Source organism: Catharus ustulatus, chromosome 2 (genome assembly GCF_009819885.2).
Source record: "Catharus ustulatus isolate bCatUst1 chromosome 2, bCatUst1.pri.v2, whole genome shotgun sequence".
NCBI classification, from domain to species: domain Eukaryota; kingdom Metazoa; phylum Chordata; class Aves; order Passeriformes; family Turdidae; genus Catharus; species Catharus ustulatus.
The window spans coordinates 45009828-45022487 of record NC_046222.1 but is presented as its reverse complement, the minus strand read 5'-3'; positions in this window follow the sequence as shown (position 1 = coordinate 45022487).

The following is a 12660-nucleotide window of genomic DNA, read 5'->3' as shown; positions in this document are numbered from 1 at the left end:
CTCTTGTGAGGACTGTAGCATTTTGGCAAAGAATTAGGGCCATTGACCTGTGCAGACCTCTACCAAGAGTGGGTTTTGGGTCTCAGTAAAGTATAAAACTCATAAGAAATCTTTCTGTCTCAGCCATGAAAGCATTATACTGTGATCAGAGGATAAAGCCAGCCTGTGACAGACAAGTCAGTCTCAGACTCTTAGTGTTACTGTCATAGATGCATTTTGAGTCTGTAGAAGGAAAAGTGCAATAGCAAGAATAGCAACCTAGCATGTACAATTTTGGTTGTTTTAGCTTTCCAAAAAACCTGATATTGGGCCTGCCAAACAATCAGATATCTTCAGTTAGTCCAATTAGAAGGAACTTAAAGAGTCCACTAATCCTCTTCAGTCAGTTTCAGGGAGACATTTTGCCAGAGCAATTGCAAATCTGTAGGAGTGATTTTTCCTTCATTACCTGCAATGAACCATTATGTCAAGAAGGTTCTGCCAGGTACACTGAAGTAATTGCATTGCAAAGAACAAAGGTTTCAAGATGAATGAATTAAGATATTAAACCATCAAAATATATTGTCTGCAATTTCCTAACTGAGAAGTTGTATTTTCTGCATCAAAGGAGTTGAGCTGATAACAAAAACAACTGTAGGTTTATGACAATATCTGTTGCAGTGTTTACAGTTGAAATCTAACAAACCTACCCATTTTGTGTGGTATTCAGAAATTCATAAAATACACGTTTTGATCTAGCTTGTATCTCAAAAGTTTGAGACGTATTGCTAGTTGATGTATTGTTTATTTTATAATTACTTTGTTAAAAAATTCTTTGACAAAGAATTTCTTTGAGCAAGTTCCCTGAAGCAAAATGCTTCTTTGAGTTGCATAGATGTAAAGTTAATCAACAGATCAACTCAGTAACTACTTCAGATTTTGCAATTTATTGCAGACATTTTTTTTTCAAACCATATTAGGGGTTATTTTAAACTTCTAGAGGACTCAATTCCAGCTATGGAGTATGTCATTTTAAAAAAGTATCAGTATTATTGACATAACTGATGACACTGATAGTCAGTAGTTATTCAGAGCACATTGTTCACTATGCTGCTTTTGTAAGATGTGCTATTAATGGCACCAGGACAAGGATGTATGTGGTACTGTGCTGAGCTAATGAAACGTTAGTTGTGTGAACTGAGAGAAACATGGAGGATGCTGAAAAAAAATTTCAATGGGCACTCAAAACACAAGATTATAAGGCCTTGAAAGTATAGGCAGAAGATGATAGAAAAAGCCACAGAGCTCTAAATGTAGGTCACAAATGCTTGATCACTCACTGATTATTAAAGGAATGCAAACTAGAAACTGGATAAAACTGGATTTAGGGATAGCAGAAAAAGTTAAGGTGATTATTCAAAAAATGTTAAAAATCACCTAAAGCAGACTCAGTATCTAAAATGGAGACAACATTAGTGTCACAGTTCTTTAAAAAGTGCAGTAAGAACTTGGATTAGAGATGACTCACCCTCACCCCATTTCTTGACAAAAACCTTTTATCAATCTTAGGATCTACTGCAGAAGTGAAAGACTGAGCACAGTATCAGGGAAGAGGGAACAGCAGGAAGTCTATTTGTATCAATTTAGGCTCAATTATTGTGGAGAAAGGGAGGTAAAAATCAGATTATTTGAATAGTAAGTTTTATTGTCATTATAACCAAGCTAACAATTATTTTTATAAGACTGTTTCGATAAGAAAAAATTCTGGCCTTCATATCTAGAGTTTATTACTGTAGCCCATATAAATTTTACATAATGTTTGGTGTGTATCCTATCCTTGAGACCTGGCTGTTAAATCTGAATGGAGAAATTCATGGAAAATATAAGCAATCCAGGCTTTAATTTGCATGCAACAGCTGGTGGAGGATATGGGCATCTTCAGCTGATAGTTTGGATGACAATCAGGAAGAATCTCTCTTTGGCCCAGTGCTAATCAAGTACTTTACTGGAAGCAAGCATAAAACTGTAATGAAATTTGCAGATGAATGAAACTGGTTGAGAGGAAAGGAATAATCATGTGTAAAAATTGGTTCCTAAGAGCCCCTTGATGTGCTTTTCTCATGTCCAGCCAAATACAAGTCCATATGCCTAGTAACCTAGAATACAGGTCATACTGGCCTGCTATGCACTTTCCCCAGTTGTGGCTGAGGTAATTACTGGCAGAGAAAGAGAATGTTATGTACAGAGTTACGAGGACAATTTCTGTGCCACATAAACTGATTAAATCAATGCTGCAATGGCCCCTATTAAAGGAGTTCAGAAAAATGTAGAAAAAAATCCCAATTTTTTTATAAATCCTTGTAGGATGAGACATCTCTCTCCATTTAATTTAATTTATCAAAGAAGAGATTTAGTAGTCATATAATGATGACAGTACTACTGTGCAGAGCTATCTCACAAAGCAAAGGCATACTGGCATCCAAAGGCTGACAGAGAGCACTAGGTAAGTTCAGGCCAGAAACCAATGTCTTTGAGACAATCAGTGTGACAAATTACTAGAACTACAACAAGGAGTTCAGACAGAGGATCTGCCACTAAAGTTGAAACTAAAGCTGTTTGTCTATTTAGAACAGTAGCTCACCCAGGGATCAGAAAATTGCTGAGTGAAAAGTTATAGTCTGTGCAATGTAGAAGATCAGAATAGATTGTATAGTAGGCCCTTTTTTGTCCTTAAACTCTGTGATTTATTTATCATATTTGTCATTAGCTGCTATCTGTGTGTTAATAGACTTGAATTCTGTGTGTCTTGATTTTAAGGTATTTGGTTCCTATTATAAAATTTCATGAGAGTTTTGCATGACTCCAAATCATTAGACATATGCTTTTGAATGAAATGTTTGGCATGCATTCAGCCATATAAAAGTCAAGAAAGTGAATTCAAGGTACTGCATGCCTAAAAAGACATAAAAACCTCCAAAGATTTTTTCAGTAGTCAGAATTAAAGACTATGAATTTCACAGACTTCTTTCAACTACCAGTAGTAGTTAACTATTAGCTGCCCATGTCCATTTGCCTTTAAATTCACTTGTTGCCCAGGAATTGTGGCCAAGTTCTCATCTTCAGGGCCTAACACTGCAAGCCACCAATCATTCATATAATGTGCACAAGAGTTTTGCTTGTGAGCTGTGAAAGATTCTTTGGAATGCTTGAAGTTACATGTAAAAAATTTCCCAAAATGTTTTAAAACTAACCATAATAATGGTTAATAGATGACATAATAGTGGATAATCGATGGGCAGCAGGCAGGAAGGGAAATTCATGGGAAAAATAATGCTTTAAAGTCTATAGAGAGTAGAGGTTCCTCCACAAGGTTTCTAGTTGCTTAGATGAAAACTAATGAAATGCAAATGTATCTCTCCTTGTATCATACTACCCTGATATCTTTCTATTTTGTTAAAAAGTGGACATGGTATCATGTGATTTTTTTTTTTTTTTTGTGGAAATCTACACTCTTCCTTTCAAAGGTACAGTAATTTCACGACTATAAGGCGCACCCTTTTGACTAAAATCTCCCCCCAAAACCGGAAGTGCACCTTATAGTCCGGTGCGCCTTATCTGATCTACAAAGTTGCGACATTTGCCACCCCGGAAGTGAGAGCCCGTCGGCATCGGGGCCTCCCCCGTGCGGGGCGGGTCCGCCGGCTTCGGGGCCGCCCCCGCGTGGGGCAGACCCGCCGACTTCGGGGCCTCCCCGCCGGCATCGGGGCCGCCCCCGCGCGGGGCGGACGCGCCGGCTTCGGGGCCGCCCCCGCGTGGGGCGGACCCGCCGGTATCGGGGCCTCCCCGCCGGCATCGGGGCCTCCCCGCCGGCATCGGGGCCGCCCCCGCGCGGGGCGGACCCGCCGGTATCGGGGCCTCCCCGCCGGCATCGGGGCCGCCCCCGCGCGGGGCGGACCCGCCGGTATCGGGGCCTCCCCGCCGGCATCGGGGCCGCCCCCGCGCGGGGCGGACCCGCCGGCTTCGGGGCCACCCCCGCGCGGGGCGGACCCGCCGGTATTGGGGCCTCCCCGCCGGCTTCGGGGCCACCCCCGCGCGGGGCCCGCCGACATTGGGACGGCTCCCTTGCGGGGGGTGTTAAAGCCGCAGGAATCGGATCGGCTGCTGCGCGGGGGGGGCGAAAGCCGCAGGGATCGGATCGGCTGCTGCGCGGGCGGGGCGAAAGCCCCCGGAATCACGGCGGTCGCCGCGTGGGCGGGGCGAAAGCCCCCGGAAGCACGACGGCCGCCGCGCGGGCGGGGCGAAAGCCCCCGGAATCACGGTGGCCGCCGCGCGGGGTGGGCGAAAGCCCCCGGAATCACGGCGGTCGCCGCGCGGGGGGGGGTGAAAGCCCCCGGAATCACGGCGGTCGCCGCGCGGGCGGGGCGAAAACCCCCAGAAGCACGGCGGCCGCCCTGCGGAGAGGGGGAAAACCGCCAGAATCGGAGCGGCTGCCACACGGGGAGGGGGCAAGCAGCTGGAATCGGGGCAGCGGCGGCACAGGGCAAGCCTGCCGGCATTGGGTCACCCGGAGCGCCAGGGAACTCCCGGAACAGCGGGGCCCTGGGGATGCTGCACGGAGCGGCGGTGGGCATAGCCCGGCCCTGCCGGGTACAGGCAGGCCCGGGAGCCAATGGCTGCCGGATTGAGGCGGGGCCTCGGCCAGCAAGTGTGCGGGAGGAGCTGGGGGCGGAGCCTCGCTGCAAAAAAAAAACCCGGTGCGCCTTATAGACCGGTGCGCCTTATCTGATCTACAAAGTTGCAAAATGTGCCGGCTCCCGGGGGGTGCGCCTTATAGTCCGGTGCGCCTTATGGTTGTGAAATTACTGTACTAAAGAGAGATGTAGCAACCTTACAATAAACTTCCTTCTTCCTTGTACTCCATGTATTTTTCTGTATCTCTTTGAGGGCTTCAAAGGAACATCCAAAAATACTTGTGGCAAGTATAAAGAAGTTCAATAAAAATAAGATCTGGGAAAAGGGACTCTGTCCAGTCAAACAGAAAGATTTAACCAGTTTCACTGAGCACAATTTAAAGGAATAAAAAAGCCTCAGACAATAAACTGGATGTCTGCTGCCCTTCATGTACTTATTAGTTTCAATTAAGTCGGAGAGTGTGACACTTGAACTTACTTGAATAAACTCTGCTATTCAGTCTCCCCTATGCAGATGAATGGGTTGTGTTTGTACATCTGAATCCATGTGGGCATTTTTAGTCAGACACTTGCCTTCTGTCTTTTAAAGAAAATAGGTGTAAAAGATGCTGATGCACATTCCACACTTCACAAATGCTAAAAATCCATTAGTTAAAGAACAGCAAAGATAGAGAGAGAGGAGTTGAAGGTCAGATTTAAATAGATGTATAGCATCAGCCAGGCTTGATTGGCCATGGCTTTGGCATGTATCTCTGACTATTCAAATATTGATGTTGAGAAAACACAGACTAGTGAATAGAATAGTACTAGAAATTAAAATCAAACACAAAATATTAAAACATTAGCTTTGGACAATATTTTGAATATATTTATTAGAAAAAGGTGGATAGAAAATAGATGCATTTTGTAATAGAAAGAGGATCCTTCAATACAGAACATGGATTCTTGTTCCAATGCAGTTTTCTGGTAAGACCCTTTTGCTGTGCTCCTAGGTGTTAGCAGGCAGACTTTTTTTTGTCACTGGATCAAAGGCCCTAAGGGAAATATGGAAAAGCTGACTCAGAACATCACTTCATTACACTTTGCACTGCTTCTCAAACCTGACTGGTAGGGGGTCATGAAGGAATCCCTTGTGTCTCCTCACAGTGTCTTGTATCATAGTTAGCTTTTTTAAAACTAATTTGCTGATTAGTAGTTCTTAAGCAAAATCAACATGCTGGGGAAGGACTACAGGCAGAGTTGAACTCTGAATAGGGAGAAGATAATCATAAAACCTAAAAGGATAATTCGGCTGTCCTTGAGGGGTTGAAACTTTTTATATCTCTGGTGAAGAAAAGTATTTTCTCTTTCCTTTGCCTATTTTTCTTCACCATCCTGCTCACGAGCTGGACCCTGGTTTCTGCAATTTATTTAATTATTTTTATGATGGTCTTCAGGTTTTTAGTGTCATGTTGATGGACTGGGCTTCTTTCCCTATTGTCTATTATGTTTTCTTAGCTCTCATTCATCTTCTCCTTCTGAATAGTGTTCATGTTGCTGCTTGACATAAAGGTCATCTTAATATTACTCTTAAAGCTTATCCTGAATATGTTGGTTTTCATTCTTTCCTTATGGTTGATTAATGACTTTGGTTTCTTACCTTAGAAATTACAGTATAATGAGCTTCTGAATAAGTTTTCATAAACTCCAACAGTCAAAGCTTTTGAATTAGTTAATACTTTTTCTAACATGTACTTAAAATCTTTATGAAATCCTTATTTCATAAAGTTTTGGAAAATATTTTTGGGACAATGCTAAACATGCTATTTTTCCAAATATTTTAAATATTATAAAAGCAAGTAGAAGCATTTGGTCATCTTTGCTGGATTTCTACCACAATTTCATTTTCATTGCAAGGCTCCAATCTTGATAGGAAAACTGACTTATTTCTTTTAATATTTCTCTTTCTGAAGTTATGTTCCTTTGGGGACATTATTAACAATATTTCTTCTCTTCATTTCACTGATGAAACCACCAAATTGTTTTGTTTTGCTTTGCTTGTTCTTTGGTCAGTCTTTTGTTTACCATCAATACACAGAACTGAGACAGGCAATGCCATCAGAAAAATCAGCATTGTAATTTCCTCATAAATCCTTGTGTTAGTTTCTTTATCATCAGACACTCAAACTGCATGAACAGAATAGGATGCAGAAAAGCCCTTAACTGCATTGGTTGTCACTAAGAAACACCAAAGCATATTTTGAACCATCTTTATTCTCAGTGTTGTTCTATATGTTACAGCAGAATATTTTTCCATGTAGTCTACAGCATGCCATAATTTTCCAAAGATCATCTCACATATTCCATAAAACTCCTTGATAAATGCAGATATTTTATCAAAAAACCTTCCTGTTGATCTATATCCATTTCAATCTAAAATGTTGAAGGAGAATTTACTCTGCATACATAAAGCAAATATTCCAAATAACTCCTTCCTCTGCTTTTAGCTGAAGATCTATTTACTTCTTTATATTCTATGATGCTGAACATTTTTGAAACACACTGAATCTTGTTACAGTAAATATGGTCATCTATCCTTCAAAATATACTGTAAAGGTGTTTTTTTTTTTTTTCATTTTACATTTTGATTGAAAGCATATGGAATGTCTGGAGGATTGTTTTTGTCACTTGCTTTAAGCTTTTCTGTGATTGAATTTTTCATACTGGAGATTTGATACATTGAATTATCAATACAGAAGATCTGATCTGAGTAATGTTGTTACACATTTTAGCTTCATTTTAATTTTTTATGTAAGGAAACTATAATTCAGTTGTTCAAAAATCTCATGCACTATATGTATAAAGTATCTTTTAACTTGGCTGATATGGCAATATCACCACAGTATAAATAGAGGATAGATTATTTTGGATCCTGCAGGCTATATTGAGCATCATTATATGTCTGACACCAGTTTTAGAGAGGGGAGACAAAGGTGAGAAGGAAGCAATGTATGCAGCAGCACATGGCTGCTGACATTGCTCAGATTTCTTTCCTGGTCCATCAGGACATCAAGGAAACATTGTGAGAATGGACCATGAGGAGAGTCCCAAATTCTGCAGAGCCCTTTGAACACTGTTTTCTTATTCTGCTCTCAAAGGCTGTATGTATTGCTTCTTGCCAGGACTTCCATTAGAGCAGGTAGTTAAGGTCAAAGAGAGCATGGTAATATGTATGTGTCAAGCTGGGTTACAAGACCTGACAGGATCCAGAAGTCAGAGGAAAGTGGGGACAATATGGAGGTTTTTATGTGTGCAGCATTTGCTCTCTGCAAAAGATAGTCAAGGATAGAAAAAGATAGTTTATAGCAATTGGCCTAATCTGCTGAGATGTTCTTTTAAGTTGATGGATGTACATATTACATTTTTTTTTTAATCTAATGCTTGTGTGGAGGAGAATAATACCTTGAGAGGAAGAGAGTAGAAATAAACCTTGGTTTCTCTGTTCAGCATGGATGTGTATGAACATATACCCCCTGCCCTCCAAAATATATTGACACAGAATAATTTTAACCTTTACTGAAAAGAAAATAAATGAAACTGAAATTCATGTAGTTTTAGTTACAGCAGAGGTGTCTATTCTTCTGAATCTCCTTTTGCAAATATCAGAAAGTCAGGTCCCTCTGGCAGGCCGTGTAAATAATTCTTCTGACTTTTACCCCTCTGATTGTCTCCTCACCCTGCTGGGGTTTTGCTGCCAGCTCTGGGTAATCCTCAGGAGCTCTTTTTAGCATGTGGGGGATAAACTCATCTAATTTCAGATTTCAAGAACTAGAAAAGTATTTTAAAAGTTTGTGGTTATATTCATGGACTGCAGGAATCAGGTACAAGCAGAAATGTCATGGGAAGTTGGTTTGCCCAGAAGAATGCTAAATTCAGCAACTTACTGGCTGATTTTCCTTTCTCGCCTACATATGACCTATTTTAAACCTGAGCTGATCTTGTTTTCAAAATCACTCTGTGGATTTCATCTGATCAAATACAGTCATCTGCAGTGTAGATTTTAACTTTCTCCCCAAACTGTCTCCGTTCCACGCATTATAGTCAATGTATGAGTATAACAGAACCATATTTAGGCTGACCAGTTGTCCACCTACCTCAGGGAAGATTAAACATGTACATGATCCTTTTCCTGTTTGCTTTTTTGGTCTCTAGCTATTTCAACTCAAAGAGTTTTCATCCTTGCATGTAATTTTGAGATTTCAGCAATTTGCAAATTATTTATTTTACATCTACTTGTACAACCTTCTTTTAACATCCATACACTCTTTAAGCAGCCACACAGTCTTTTGGCATTGAAGTCTTTTTTAAATTCCACTTTTAAATTCTTTTTTAAATGCCACTTCCTTTTGTTCATTTTCAGTGCTGTTTATTTAATGAAGCTACACTCATACTTGTTTAATGTCTTCTATTTTTAATTTTTTTATATTTTTAGAAACATTAAACCGATTATCTCATTTCACCTTTTTGCAGGCCAATCATGATTTTGTAGTCCTTTTGTATTTCACATCCTTTCTCCCTGCTGCCAGTTTCCCAGACTAAAGTGCACTAATCTAAAAAAATTACTCTCATCCTCAAATATACTTCTACAGCAGATAAGACAAATCACACTTCAAAAGTGCTAATTTCTCTTTACTGATTTCTGAGGGAGCCTAGGATGAGTAAACCAAAACCAGACATTTATGTTGGTACTTTTAAATTTAGATGAAATCAGTCTCTTCCTCTGTTTCTAGGAGTTATCTCATTACAAATGAGAGATAAAATGTGGAAATTGGTGAAGAGTTTCAAGCATTCAAGAGAGGAATAGAGCCAGTCAAAAAAAAAAAAAAAAGTAACTATTATGCAATAAAATTGACTCATGCATTGTGTACAGAGATATGGAAATGAAAAATCCAGGCTCAGACACTCTATCAGCTATAGCTACATCTTCTTCCTTTATGGTTTTTGCTGCAGAGTTATTAATGAGGTTTTCAGCTAAAAATTCAAAATAAATACCAGCATTAGAATGCGAATAAATTTGTTAAGTAGTGTTCATAACTGCTAGATATTTATTTAAAATTATACTGCTAAAATTGTGTTCGCTTTTACCCTTCCGATTCTCTCCCCATCCCACCCAAGGAAGTGAGCAAATGGCTGCATGAGGCTGGTGTGTGTCTGGGTTGACACAAATGACAATAAGTAAGAAAAAAGAGTTGCAATTCTCAATTAATGAACCCTTTAATTTAATTTGGGAAGAGATAAAATTCAAGCAAGCTGTATTTTCTTCTATTTGTTTCTTTAAAAGAATTAGCTTCCTAATGGTTTACTGCTTTCCTTGTCTTCTCTAGCTGTTAGCTAGAGCTACAAGTAATGCACAGAAGTACCTGGAAGCCCAGATGCCAGGTTGTGAAATATGTGCTATCAGTGCCAGTGTCCAGCCACTTGGCAGAGCCCTACATTACCAGCAGTCGGTCATGCTAGCAGCTCTCAAAATTGCCTCTGGGTCAGTCATGTGCTCTTGGCTTTTTTTAAATCTGTGAGGGGATCTGAGTTCTCCTGGTGCTGTGTTCCATTTAGATTCATAGCTGTTCAGGCCAGAAGGGACCATTGTGATCATCTGGTCTGACCTGACCCCCTGCTTAACACAAGCCACAGGATGCTCCTGATTTAATTCCTGTTTGAAGTGTATATATTTTAAGGGAGAAAAAATTCAGTCTTGTTTAATATTTCCAGAAAGATATGCCATGACCTAAGGCAGGTTATTTGAAACATTATTTATCTCCAGTGTTAAAGCGTACACCTTATTTCTGGCATGAATTAGCACGGTTTCAACATTCAGCCCTGGGCTTTCATTGTGCTCTGCTGGATCGAAGAAGGCATCCATATTTTGTCCTCCTGTTATCAGGTCACGCCATAATTTTCCTTTGTTAAACTATGCAGATAGCTCTGCCAATGCTTAGCTGTGAAGCTGTTTTGTATTAAATTGACATGATTGTTTATGGATATCATGGATAGGTGCCACCAAAATCCATATGGAAAATCAGCAAATATGATGCTAAAATGGTTGCTGATGGAAGGGCTCTCCAGTATTTAAGCAAAGTGGCTATTTTTCATGTGCAAAAATGCAAGAATGTTTTATTGCAATACAATAATCAACACCTTGAATCAAAACTTCAAGAAGGTGTCAAGAAGAAGAAACCAGGGAGTCTAGAGCAGTGCATAGTACCAGGACACACGACCAACAGTGTCATTTCAAAATCCAGTTCAGGCTGGATGGAGAAGATTTTTCCCATGAGGCTAGTCAGACAGTGGCAAAGGCTGCCCACATTATGCAGTCTCTGAACTTGGGGACTTTTAAGCCCCAACTGGACTAACCTGTTCTGACCCAGTAGCTGACCCTGCTGTGAGCAGGAGGTTGGACCAGGGACCACCTGAGGTCCTTTCCAGTTTAAATTACTTTATGATTCTACAATGTCGTAAGATGCTTCAGGACAGAGTGACACAAAAGTTTTTTCAGCTTTTTATATAATTTTAAAAGCATAAAAATAGTATAAATGCCATAGTGAAATAGTGTCTAGAATTATATTTGTGTTAAATGTTTAATTTTTTTCTGTAGCAATGATAATTTAGTTTATGAATAAATAACACAATATTTTCTTACTTAGATTTCTGATTATAGAGCAAAAAAAATTATTTGTAATAGAGGGACAAATTTAGCAGAAAACTGTGTGCTGTTCTCTGTGCACAGTGTAATGTCTGTATATTGTTATTTATATAATTAATGTAATAATTAAGACAACAGGAAGAATTTTTTTTCCTCAGGGAATATAGAGACTAGTTGATTATAATAGAATAGAATCTTTCCATTTGGAAAGAACTTTCAGTGATCATCTAGTCCATTTGTCTGACCACTTCAGAGCTACCAAGAGTTAACTCATGTTGTTACTAAAGGTATTGTCCAAATGTCTCTTAAGCACTGACAGGCTTAGATACATTTCAAGGAAGACTGTTCCAGTGTTGGACCACCACCTTGGTAAAGAAATGTTCCATAATATTAAAGCTTACCTGATGCAGTTTTGAACCATTCCCATAAGTCCTCTCACTGAATACCAAGCTTAGCACATTATATTATATACAACTACGTAGAAATTAAACACTCCATGCAAAGAAAAATTATTCAATATCAATGCACATTTAAAAATGTTTGGATTTCTGTAGCTTGAGTCATAAAAATGTCTGCTGAGGTGTGCATTGCAGCTTGCTTCCACTTGTCCTGATTACAATAAATCAATAATGGCTTCACTTTATTATATTTAGTGGTAAAATGAAACGTCTTTTCTTGATATTTTGCTCTTTAGTTGGCCAAGGACAAAGAATTCGATCAGAGGGTTAACATCAGCTGGACATCTGATATATCAGACAAATCCCTCTGAAAGTCCTTTCCACGTCAAAGTACTTTTCATAACAGGCAAAGATGGCTTCATGTTTGATTGCATTAACTTATGTGCAGAAAAACAAATGTTCCAGATATCACTACCATGATGACCCTCCTTTGCTTTCCACCCTCCCCTAAATTTGTTAATCCTAAATTTTATCAATAGTTACTCTTTTTTTTCTTTAATATTAATTCAGAAAAAAATGTTTCTTTGGCTGTGAATGTCTATGTGTCCTGCTGGGAACCTTTACCCTCAGATGATTCCCCTTTTAGAGTTCGACGTAGAGGCACCTCAGCCATTTATTTTGTATATCTAATCTGAATCTATTAATTTTCTCATGCTTTATCATTCAATATATTCAGCTACATGGGAAACAAATAAAGGGATTTGTGAAATTATTCCAATGATTTTTAAACCATATATGCCTATCACTTTATTTAGTGGATGGAATTTTCTACCTATCCAAATTGAAACTTCCTCACAAAGGTCTTGATCCTGGTAACAATAAATTGTTTTGTGATGAGTTCACAGCCAGTCCT